Source organism: Arvicola amphibius, chromosome 5 (assembly GCF_903992535.2).
Source record: "Arvicola amphibius chromosome 5, mArvAmp1.2, whole genome shotgun sequence".
Classification (NCBI taxonomy): Eukaryota; Metazoa; Chordata; class Mammalia; order Rodentia; family Cricetidae; genus Arvicola; species Arvicola amphibius.
Genome location: NC_052051.1, coordinates 75,754,903 through 75,768,509, shown reverse-complemented (window position 1 = coordinate 75,768,509; position 13,607 = coordinate 75,754,903). Strand labels below are relative to the sequence as shown.

The 13,607-nt window shown below is 35.8% G+C and overlaps 1 pseudogene; it reads right to left on the bottom strand.

Moving 5' to 3' along the window:
- The window catches only part of LOC119815608, a 68,192-nt pseudogene extending 55,730 nt beyond the window's left edge, over positions 1-12,462 (bottom strand).
- Between the last annotated feature and the right edge of the window lie 1,145 nt (positions 12,463-13,607).

Genomic DNA, 13,607 nt, shown 5'->3' with positions numbered 1-13,607 from the left:
GAGTCCGGTTTGGTCCCCTGTTCCATCAGTCCCATTCCAACTGGACTTGGTGGTCTCCCGTTAGATCTGTCCCACCGTCTCAATGGGTAAACGCACTCCTCAAGGTCCTGACTTCCTTGCTCATAATCTCCCTCCTTTTGCTCCTCATAGAACCTTCACCTGGCATTGGATGGAGAAAATGACAGAGCCCCACATAGGAGCACCGGACTGAGATAACAATAGGTCTTTACAAACATGGGTAGCCTAAGATTAAAATATAACATCTCACTTAACATAATGTCCCAAATTATTCGGTTTGTGGACTTTGTCAGAAGATAGACAAAATATGGTAAGTGGCTAGTGGTCCTTGTACAATAGGAATGAAAAAGTCCTACAGTAAACAAATAATTTGAGGTCAGGGAAAACTTGAAATCGCCATAGCTCACTCCAAAATACTTAGATCAATTAAGGTAATAAAATCTATATATTCTAATATGTGACATTATTATTATAGGGTAAAATAATAGGGCCACCACAAAAACACACCCTGACACTGAAAGCAGAGCTAAAAGGTTAAAACGGGCCAGTGAAAGAAGCACACTTTGGCCCTTAAACCAGTGTCAAAGGAACACATCCTTCTACTGAAAGTCTCAGGACAAAACCACCCAATCTTTGAGCATAAAACCAAACAATCCTAAAGCAGGAAACCCAGCAAATATTTGAGCTTTTCCAAGTTCAGCGATTGAAATTGGACCAATATCCATCCTGAAAATCTTCACCCTGCAAAAATTCGGACTGTAAGAAGCCCTATATAAACCTGTCCCTGTTCAGTTTGAGACTGCCTTTTTAACCCTGGCAGAGGAAGCCACTTTCCTGGATTCCTTCCTTCTAATAAATCTCTCTTTTTTTCTGGTCTTCTATTTATTGAGCTCTACATTTTTCTCTGCTTCCCTTCCTGCCTCTCCCCCTCTCCCCCCACTTGAACCCTCCTCAAGGTCCCCATGCTTCCAATTTACTCAGGAGATCTAGAAATAAGACAAGATCTCCAATAAATCTCTTGAGTGAGGTTTGGGTAACAACCTTCTTTGACCTAAGTGGAGTGGGGTAGAGAAGTGACAACTTTAACTTGAACTGGAGCTCCGGGAAACACCCTTAGCAGAGCAGAGCAGTGCCAAACTTTCCTGGAGTAAAAGCAGAAGTTCTGTGTTTTGCCAGACACTTCCGTAGCTGAGTGGAAGAGAGCTGTTACAACTTTTGCTAGAGCAAAAGCAGAGGTGCTACATTTCTATGAAAAAAGTCCCTTAGCAGAGCAGAGTATAGTAGAGAAGAGGGGAAATGGCTCTCCCAGAGAGAAGCAGAATGACTACATTCCTGGGGGAGAGAACCATCCCTCACTGGAACAGAGCTGTAGGTGTCTTCTGGCTATTAAAAACAAAAATACCATCCCCTACAGAGCTGTAACACTTACAATTATATTACGCTGATTCTGAGTAATATGAAGCAATAAGTTAGAAAAGGAATAGTTACTTTTGTATTTCATGTGGAATAAACATTTGCATATTCATTATAACTCAGTCCTTACCCATTCTTTAAATTTTGAAAAACTTGAAAACTTGTGTATTTTTCTATTTTTTCTTTTTTCTCTTTCTTTACTTTTTTTTGTGATTGACACAGAGCTAATTTTCCTTTTTATTTACATTTTTTTCATTTTCCATACCAACCACAGTTCCCCTCCTCCATCTCCCACCCACCCACCCAACCCCCTATCCACTCCTCAGAAAGGGTAAGGCTTCCCATGGAGTGTCAACAAAGTCAAGTATATCAAGTTGAGACAGAAACAAACCCCTCCCCCCTGTATCAGGGCTGAGCAAGGTATCGCTCTATAAGGAATGGGCTCCAAAAAGCCAGTTCATGCACCAGGGGTAAATCCTGGTCCCACAAACTTTCCAAGCCACATAACTGTCACCCTCATTCAGAGGGCCTAGTTAAGTCTTATGAAGATTCCCCAGCTGCCAGTCCAGGGTAAGTGAGCTCCCACTAGCTCAGGTCAGTTGTCTTTGTGGGTTTCCCCATTATGATCCTGATCCCTTTGCTCATATAATCCCTTCTCCCTCTCTTCAACTTGACTCTCAGGACTAGGTGTGGATCTCTGCATCTATTTCTATCAGTTACTGGATAAAGGTTCTATAATGACGATTAGGGTGGTCATCAATCTGATTACTGGGGAAGGCCAATCCAGGCATCCTCTCCACTATTGCATGGAGTCTTACCTGGGGTCATCCTTGTGGATTCCTGGATTTTCCTAGCATCAGGTTTTTCCCTAACTCCATAATGGTTCCCTCAAGCAAGATAACTCTTTCCTTACTCTCCCTCTCTGTCCTTCCTGGATGAAGAACCACCTCATGTGCTGACACGGAGTTCTGCATGCATTTACCACATGGTTAACAAAGGTCTATGAAAGCGGAGACTCAGGGACTTCCACGAGGCTGACAAAGATCACGATAATCAGCTGCAGAACTCCAAGTCAGCTGATCTGAAGCCTATCCCGTGATGTTCCACCATTTATTTCCCAACTAGAACTAGAGGAGTTCAAAGAGTCAGTCACACTGCATCCCCCGAATGTGGCATTCTCTTCTTTCTAGCTGCCACAGCAGGTGCTGGACAATGGGCTTAGAAAATGAACTCTGCCATTTCATTCCCTCATGTTATCCTCCTCCCCCTTTCAACCCTCTGCCCACCACCCTGTGAGTTCCCAATTTACTCAGGAGATCTTGTCTATTTCCCCTTCCCAGGGGCTTCCATGCATGTCTCTCTTAGGGTCCTCCTTATTACCTAGGCGTTGTGGATTGTAGCCTGGTTATCCTTTCCTTTACTTCTAATATCCACTTATGAGGAAGTACATACCATGTTTTTCTTTCTTTACTTTTTAAAAAAGAAAACAAACTATGTGCTTTTTGTCATTATACATACCAATCCAAGTTTCCACTTCCTCCTCTCCTCCCATTCCATTCATTTACCCTCCCAACCTCCCATCTGCTCCTCAGAGAGTTTAACAAACATTGCTTTGAGGAAGGTCCAAGGCTCTCCCTACTATATCTAGGCTGAGCAAGGTATCCATCCAAAGAGAATAGGTTCCCAAAAAGTCAATATAAGCAGTAGGGATAAATCATGGTGTCACTGCCAGTGGCCCTGCAGTCTGTCCCAACCATGCAACTGTCAAATACATTCAGAGGGACTAGTTTCATCTTTTGCTTATTCATTCCCAGTCCAGCTGGTGTTGGCGATCTCCCATTAGCTCAGGTAGACTGTTTCAGTAGGTGTACCCATCATGGTATTTTCTTTTCAAATTCCTAATATTCTCAAAAGTCAAACTTAGCTAGTCTGTTTCTAGGGCCTAATGAGTTGATGTTTCTAAATAATGACATTTATATATTGAATAATAATTGTTCAAAAAATATAATTCAGTATTTTATACTTAAAGCTTGCTTGTTCTTTCTAAATAAATACAAATATTCCTTCCCAGGCCTAACCCTGCTATCAAATATTATTTTATATTATTTATCTCTGTGCATACTAGACTACAGTGAATTTGTTAATCACTTTTCTACTTTAGCTATTCATTTAGTAAACATATATATTGTTATTTCTATTGTAATTTTTCAAATTATTTTTAAAATACAGATAGTATGATCTATGGTGGAGTTTTTCCAATTTTTTAAAATTTCTTACTAAACAAATTCAAGTTAAAAAATAAACTCATTTGTCCCAAAAATGATCTATGCTTTTATTTCAACTGTAGAGCATTTAATTATTATTGTTCAGTTATTTTGTTTTATATGACATTCACATTCTTTTAATTTAAATTTTATTTTCTCTACATGACAGACTACTGGGACCACATTGGAAATTGACAAGATGTTACATTGGTATTACTTGTGTTTTTCTTCTATAAATGTTCCTTTGAACTAGAGTCCTTTCTCCTGTTAGGATTCCACTGAAATTTTAGAATGATGATCTGATCTCTGTGCTACTGATAGTACCTGGACCTTCTGTCATTTCACCTGAACATATAAACAGGTGACCTTGCCATTTTACTTTGCAGAGACTAGACTTTTGTCAGGTTATCTTAAAATTTAAAATGCTGACCAGGCTTCTCCTTGGTGGACTTTCAGTTCTAAGAGTTTCCTGTTAGATATTACTGCTCTTTTTAATACTTTTAATCCTGTTATTCAAGAAGTATTTTGGAAAGAACTTTGCTTCATGAGTTAATAATTTTTAATTATGAAAAAAATTACAAGGAGAATAAAAAGAGCTGAGGAACACTTCTCACTATCCTACTTCTCAGATTTATTGACACCCATATTTCAGGTTTGATGATGATATGGCCTTGCTGCTTTCTGCTTGTATATTGTTCCCCAAAGCTACTCACAGGCAAATATCCAGATAGAAATTATGTGTGATATACCTACCATTTTTTTCACTGTTTAATTTGTTTCTTGTGTTTTGTCTAGTTTTATTCTTAGCTAAAAGTTTGGTCAATATAATCTACTTTATTATCATTATATTTCTCCTAGTATTACTCATAAATATTTTTGTAAAAGTTGGAATTACATCTTCTGGAAAAATATGGCGGATTACAAAAACAAAATAGTCTAGGAGTATAAATATTCTCTATTGGCTATTCAAAGAAAAGAAAGAATACTTAATTCTTCAGATTTTCATTGTAATATTGTGTGATTTATCAATCCAAGTTGCTATCTATAAGGATATGCTTTAGATTTAACATATTATCAATTTTGAATCAGGAAATTATATACAATATCTTACTGGCACAAGGCTGTATTACAGAAAGATGCCAGCACTTCCAAAACATGGATGATAAAGCTATTGTAGCAGAGAGGAGTATCAATAAGCAATTTTACATATCTGTAACCAGTGGATCTTTTATTAAGGGACTACAAATCAACATTATAGAATGACATCATTTCAATTAACCATGCTTTAAAATTGAGTATATAAACAAAGAATGAAAACTGCTTCCTGTAGATGGACACTATAAAGTAAGTCCACACTAGCTCTGAAATGAGAATAATAAAAGGTTCTTTATTTAGGTGTAGACAGATCACAATCCTCTGCATGAGTGAGGAACAAGCACTGAATCAAGTAGCATAGAGAAAGAGATCATGCAAACTTTACATCTATATTATGGTACAAGAGGCCACATCCAAATAACCTGATATTTTGGGAGTTCATGGTCTATGGACTGACAGCTAGCATTGCCATTGGACTGACTTGGGCCCTCTGAAGGTAGTATAGCTTGGTTTTTTTTTGTGGGGCCCCTAAGAAAGGGACCAGGATCTGTTCCTGGTGCATGAACAGGATCTTTGGAATCTATTCCTTATAGTGGCATTCCTTGCCCAGTCTTGTGAGAATGTGGAGCTTTGTCCTACCTCAGCTTGATATGTTATGCTTTGTTGACTCCCATGTGAGAACTTACCTTTCAGAATGAAGATGGAGGAGGAGTGGATAGTTGAGGGGAGTAGAAGGAAAGTGAAGGGAGAGAACAGGAGGAGAGAAAGGAGGGGAAAGTGTTGGTATGCAAAATAAATATAAAAAACACTGACAAGAGTTAAAGGTGAGTGTAAAAAAGATAAATGGGTTGTTGAACAGTTGATAATACTTAAACAGGAGAAAGGCAAATACTAAAGATTGTCTTAGTACCTAGAAGGATTATAGATAATAATATAATTTAATATAAATATATTTATAATATCTGAAGAATTTTGATTAATTTCATCATAAAAAATTCTTTAAATGATTGAGGAGATAGCTTTCCTAATTAAGTATTTTAGTTTTTTTTTCTTGTCACAGTGATAAAACATCTGAAAAACAAACTTCAGTGAGACGGGATTTTTTCCTTTCCAGTTGTAGATTATGGTGAGTTAACTCATGGATTAGGAGCTGGAATGAGCTGGTTACATTACATTCACAGTCAGAAACCAAAGAATAATAAAAGCACACTAATACTCAGCTTGCTTTCTCTGTTTCATACAGCTGTGGGTACCTTTCCTAGGGAATGGTTCCTTGTCTTCTCAGAGTAATAAAGTAATCAAGATAATCCCTCAGAAGCATGCCAAGTATTATATCTCTCAAGTATCAAGATTCTGTTATCGTTACCACTCTCGTATCACAGAAATATTTTATTATTACCCAATATAAATGTATATCAAAACACAAGGATGTAGAAGCTAGAATGATGGCTCAGTGGTTAACGAAAACCGGTGCTCTTTCCAGCACCCACATAATAGCTCATAACAATCTGTAACTCCAGTTTCAGGTGACTATTTTGAATTTTCCTTTCTGGATTCTGTGAATAACAAACATGCACATGGCTCATAGACATGAATGTGGCAAAATATCCATGCACATAAAACATAAAATATTTTTTAATTACAAGAGCTAAACATTTATATTTTGACATAAGTATAATTTTAAGACTTAATTTTAAAAGTAAACTGTTCTATAGATAGACTGCTGAATTTAAGCTTAATATTAGCTGTACTAGTTAGTTTTGTCAATTTGATATACTCTATAGTGAACTGGATAGAACAAGGCATAACTAAGAAATTGCCTCCATCAATAGGCCTGTGGATAGTTGCTGTGGCATTTTCTTGTTTTTATTGACAAGGATGAGCAAAGCCCATAGTGGGCCATGTCTGGACAGGTGAACTTGGGATGTATAAGAAAGCCTACTGAACAAGACAGGGGAAAAAATAAATAGGCAGTCTTTCCACGGCTTCCTTAAGCTCTTGCATTGAGTTCTTGCCTTGACTTCCCTGGATGACTATTACTTATAAGCTGAAATATACCCACTTAGAGTCTTATTGATTTTCTTCATGATGTTCACCAAAAACAATGGAAAAGCAAACTTTAACACTGACCAAATAAGAGACACACAGTGTTAATTTTTCTAAAATTACATAACCATGTTTTAAAAAATGTTCTTATCCTGACATAATCATAGGAATTATATTTTAGTCAGTTAAGGAAAGGATTATTAATGTTGAATAATAAGCTTTTATATTAAAATATAGATTTTGTTGTATTATTAATTTTCTAGCCTTTCCATTTAGGAGCTCAACATGATAAAGGCTACATTTTCCATAAAATTTCATTTTTCAAACTCTGGTGAAAGTCAAGGACCGATTCAACTAAATAATCACTGGCACTCATTTAAAATAATGCAGACATTGCCTCTTATGCAGACTAGTGTAATCAAAGTGTTTGTAGCTGAGCCTGAGGAACTACATTTTTACCTATGTTTATGCACATTACATTTGGAAAATATCTGAAGGCATCTTTCCTACACATCATAGTACTAGTTATTTTAACTACTTTGGCATGTTAAATTAGATTGAGAAGTCATGCTGTTCTTAAGAGTTTCAGTTTGAATTCAAGCTCTATTATTGATAAGACACATGCCTGTAGGCAGCTTACTTTCTCTGACTCTTCTTTCTTGACTATAAAATAGAGTAATGCAAATGTTAAAATGTGTGTGATCATTTAGTTGAATAACTAGACAAAACTGTCTAGAACAAAGTAGGTAGGGAACAAATGTTATGTGAATTTGATTAATCAAACTGAATTCTATATTCACATTTAGTACAAATACTTGTCCCATTGAGTAAGTTGTGTCTTGGATTTTATTTTATGGCTGTATTTATCTCATTTAATTTTGTTCTATTTAAATATTGTAAAAAATTTACTAAATCCTCCTCTCAAGACTTTTAAACAGTCCTTATTTGTTCACTCACACCAGTTCTCATTAGTGAAGCATGCTTAATGCACTTTTTCACATACACATGGCAGCATTTAAATTTGGAATTATTTGTTTGCTTACTTTTCTTTTTATTATTGTTCCTGGCTATTAAAGAGTTCTGTGTTGTTTGGTGTGCGTAGTTAAGCTAAAGTGAAAGATAAATTTAGCTATTGCAAATGAAGCACTTTGTTCATATTAGTGTCTGTGGACCTTATAATTGGCATATCTTGATGTCAAAGAAAATTAGAAAGCACTTAGCATTTCACTTGTCTTTCAACAGCCATTGTCCTTTAGCAAGGCTTAGTTGAATATCAATATTAAATTATCATATCCCCACAATACAAGTAATTGAAAAATTTGAGTTCAATTTGACTTTGATTATCATTAAAGGTCCTCCTTAGCAATTGCTTTATAAAGAATTCTTCATTAACCATTGTTTTCAAAAGCTTAATTTGTTCATCAAAGAAAATAACACAGAAGCATATAATCCTGTTGTAAGACATTATTTTGTGGTACAGAAATTTTTATTATCAATTGTATGTTAATAATTAGTACATGAAGGAAAGGAATAGATATATTCCTTTGTTACATGCAAGGACCACTTTCTATTATTCACTAAGTAGATAGTCTATGTTGGGCAAATTTGTCTAATCTTTATAACAATATTGCATTAAGAGAAATAAGAACAGAATGATTTCAGAAGTGGTAAGGTTATAATTGATGTTTGTCTGTTTGCATAATCCCTGTTTTCACAAATTAACTTCCCAAATTAATATATTGACTGATTTGGAAACTGATAATGTTTAATTTTGGTGTTTCCAGTTCCACTTTTCCCAAAAAACTTTATTGGCAGATCCTATCTCCTCTGAAGAGAATAGAGACGCTTAACACTTTGCTGTATAAGCTAAACTCTCAACAACTTAAACATCTCAGGAGGTACATAACAGACCTTTGGGCTCTGAGGAACCATCTCTCATCAATCATCAGCTTAGTCATTGCAGGAAGAGTTCCTCAGCATGCTAAATTGTGATGTTTCATAATCAGGAGAGTAGGTCAGACCCAAATGGTAATTTCCTTGATGTAACACTCAAAGAAAGGAAAAGTACATCAACAAATTACTCCAAAGCCAGCCTGCTAACAGCTGTAAGATCCTAGTTAGCAGTAGAAACTCCTTTTTGTCTCAGTCTATCATTCTGCCATCAGCTGTTGCCCACAATTTCCTGAGGCTAGTCTTCAACCATGCATGTGTAGACCTCAAAAGTTGCACCCTGTTTTAGTTAGTCGTTAACCATTAATCTCTCTGATGGGCTAAAGTATGTCTCCATGGAAAGTCTTCAACTCATGTTTCCCCATGTAATATTAAGATTGAATAGGACTCTGTCTCTTCATGATTTTTCCCCTTAGAACTGGCTGCTGCACATCCTTGAGGGTGTGGTTTGGAGTTCAAACCCTGCCTCATCCTGTTATCAGTTTCCCTAAACAAACTTGTGGCTTGCTTGAACCCGATCTTTCATGATGAATTACCCCAGGTTTCTCAGACAGTAAGAGTAACTTTAGGCCAAATATCTATATTTGGCTTATAGAGATGTATATGGGTTAAAAGAGTGTAAGAAGCATGGATTCCTCCTGTTTCTTTTCTTAATATTTTTAATTGATTTTGTTGAGCTATACCTTCTTTGCTTCCCTCTCTTTCTTTCCCCTGCCCTTCTACCCTCTCCCATAGTCCCCATGCTCCCAATTTACTCAGGAGATCTTTACTTTTTCCTCTTCCTATGAAGATTAGATCCATGTATGTCTCTCTTAGGGTCCTCATTGTTGTCTATGTTCTCTGGAATTGTGAATTGTAGGCTGGTTTTCTTTGTTTTATGTTTTAAAACCGCTTACGAGTGAGTATATGATATTTGTCTTTCTGGGTCTGGGTTACATATCACTCAATATGATGTTTTCTAGATTCATCCATTTGTCTGCAAATTTCAAGATGTCATTATTTTTTCTGTTGTGTAGTACTCCATTGTGGAAATGAACCATATTTTCCTTATCCTTTCTTTGACTGAAAGGCATTTAAGTTGTTTTCAGGATCTGGCTATGATAAACAATGTTGCTATGAGTTGAGCATATGCCCTTGTGGTACAATTGAGCATCCTGTGTGTATATACCCAAAAGTGGTATTGCTGGGTTTTGAGAAAGGTTGTTTCCGAATTTTCTGAGAAATTGCCATACTGAGAAAACTGTAACCTACAGAATGGGGAAAGATCTTCAACAACCCAACATCAGACAGAGAGGGTTGATCTCCAAAATATACAAAGAACTCAAGAAATTGTTCATCAAAAGTACAAAGAAACCAATAAAAATGGAGTATAGATCAACCAGAAGGCTCTCAACAGAGGAATATAAAATGGCTGAAAGACACTTAAGGAAATGCTCAACATCCTTAGCCATCAGAGAAATGCAAATCAAAATAACACTGAGATTCCATCTTACAACTGAAAGAATGGCAAAGATCAAAAACACTGATACCAATTTATGGTGGAGAGGATGTGGGGTAATAGGAACACTCCTCCATTGTTTGGGAATGCAAACTTGTACAGCTCCTCCTCTTTCTAAAACTTCAAGTTGACCATCAGCTGTTCAGCCCTGGAGCTGCCTCCACCCTCAAGCTTACTTGTTGCATTGGCAATGTAATTTTCTACATGGGGACTAGGGTTGCTCATGTACAATTCCTTTGATTTTTCTCTGAGTCATTTCCCAATGACTTTTTAACTTGTCTGCCTCATCTCTTCACCCTAAATCTCCTCATCTCCCTCGAGTCTGCAGTGACACTCTAGCTCTCTTCACAGTCACACACACTTCTGTTCTTCCACTTTAGCTCTGCCATATTTTCCATACTTGTTTGATTTTTGTAGGTAGGATGTCTCTGTGTGACTCTGCTGTCCTGGAACTCACTTTGTAGACCAAGCTGATGTTGGACTCACAAAGATCTGTCCAACTCTCCCTCCCAAGTGCTGGGATTTAAAGTAAAAGCCACTATCACAGACCTGCTCTTTCATACTTTAATAAGGATGGTAATCTATAAAAATGGGCCTTTACATATCACTGCATAATCACTGAAATAATTCTTATTATGAATAATTTTCTGTAGGGAAATATAGTAGCCTAAACAGCTATCTTTCATGTGTTCTTGTCATCTATCAGAGTGCAAATTCAACCTGGAACTTTCAAATGAAATAAAATCTCTATACCCAAGTCAGCAAAGGATAAAAAGTAATGACTAGCAAACCTATAAGAGATAATAGAACTATAGCAGGTATGTATCCCCTCCTAAAAGCTCTCACTTAATATAGTAATGCATATAATGAAAACAGGGAACTGTAAGTGTTAATATTCAGGAGTTAGAGATTAGAGATTTATGGATATATGCTTCCTGTCTCTGGTATCTGTAGGACTTTATGGCCATATTTATCTTTCTAATATGATCAATAAAACCTAAACATAAAGTGACTCCATTAAAATAATATGACTTCACTACCATCAAAAATTCATTGAAATATTTTATACTATGTAGCATAGATCAACTGTTTATCAAAATAAAAGTCAGCAAAATAAGGAAAACAGCTCACTAAGTGAAAATAATTTGTAAAGTCATACTTTTTGACACTCTTTAACTTAGTGGCATCTTGATAATTAATGAGTGTTCCATCAGTTAAACAATCTGACTTTGCTGACATACCACAGAACAGTTGAAACTGATCTATCTTTATAAAATCTCTCATTTCAAGTACTTACACTAGGAGACTTAAATGTCCTGGAATTTAATTCAATATCTTAACATCTATTTTAAAATATATTTTGTAATTTCTTTTGTACTATGGTAAAACAAATGGCCCAAAACATAATTAAAATAATAATGAAGACTATTAAACACAAAATTATTGGATAAACCAATATATAAAAACATAAAGAACACTGATCAAATTTTAAATATACGATTAAGAAACTCTCTTGAGGCCGGGCGGTGGTGGCACACGCCTTTAATCCCAGCACTCGGGAGGCAGAGGCAGGCAGATCTCTGTGAGTTCGAGACCAGCCTGGTCTACAAGAGCTAGGACAGGCTCCAAAGCCACAGAGAAACCTTGTCTCGAAAAACCAAAAAAAAAAAAGAAAAAAAGAAAAAAAAAGAAACTCTCTTGAGGTGAGTATTGTAGAGATAGTTCAGAGTTAAGAACATTGGCTGCTCTTACAGAAGACTCAAGCTTGATTCCTAGTATCCATACAGTGATTTACAGCCACCTATACCTCTTGTTCCAGGAGACGTTATGTCATATTCTGACCTTGACAGGGACCAGATAAACATGTAGTAAATAGACATACATGTAGGCAAAACATACATATAATAAAAATAAAAATGAGGATATTCAAAAATTAAACAAAGAAACTTTTAATAGCACCAATGCCATGATGAATGAAGTTATATAATTTTGCATAATTTATTTATTAATTAAATTAGCACAGACTACTATTCTTCACTCTTGGGTTCTTTATCCTCAAACTAGAGTTGAATAATAAGAAGAAATTCTCCCCCTTACTTCTCCTCTCTTCTGTTTACCCTCTCTCACCTGTTCACCCTCCCCTTCCTCCTCTTCTTCCTTTCCTTTCATTCCTTCCATTGTTTTATGAGGAATGCAAATAGTCCTTTATTTATGATCTTGTCTTGAGCATCTCTTACATGCATATTCATTAACATAAATTCAAAATCACACATAATGTGCAGTTGGCAGTGTGTTATGCATAACTGAGGAAAGGAAGCATGAGTGATTAAATATATCCATCTAAAAGAAGGGCAAAGAAGAAATCAAGGTTCTCTTATAAAAGTTCTTTTTATAAGCTGCATGAAAGTCAACCATAATATGAAATGAACAGCATGTATAAAGACTTTGTTTGTATGCTCATATTTAGATATTCCAAATTTCTACATAATCCCTTAGAAGATGGACAGATGAATAGATAGTCAAAGACATTGATAATAGACAGAGGTGATTTTTTTTTACAGTTTCAAAGAAGAAAATATGGTAAGTTCAGCAAACTAAGCAAGCTCTTCTTGTCAGGAAAAATGAAATTATTATAAGCTTTATCTTACAACAAATGAAGTAATTAGTTATAATACAGTAGGAAAGTAGATATGTTTCTGATCAAATAGAAAGAGAAAGTAAATTTAATAAATATTAGTACAGAAAATAGTATAACATTTAGTGTATAGATAAAAATATAATATTACAAGTAATTGGCTATAGTACTTAATATACATTCACAGGCAAATTTCTGAGTCTTATAATGGTCAAAACCACATTTCTGTAGTTACAGAAGTATCTACAGTATAAGCTCACTGGAAGCACATTAGATATTTGGCATGCCTGTTATCATTCCAGTCTCATCTTTTCCCCTTTGCTATTAATACTTTTACTTTTATTAATTATTAACTATTTAGGTTATGCAGTATCATAATTGATCCTTGCTTATACTTTGCTGTGATGGTTTAGCTGTTTATTTTAAGTGTTTCTTAGTTGTTCTTCATACCTGGCTCATCACTCTGGTGCTGTTACTGTAGTATGATTTATTATCTCTGAGAATTGTACTTTCAAATGGTACCTGCTCACTATGATGAATCTCCTAAAAAGAGTAGGCCTAGTCTAATGCAACAAATATCAAATCTCAACAAAGAAACAGAAGAAAATGAACACTTTCTTAAGAAGGGAGACTAGACATTGCCTCTGTGTGACATGGTACATGAGACAAGACAGAATAGCAAGAATAG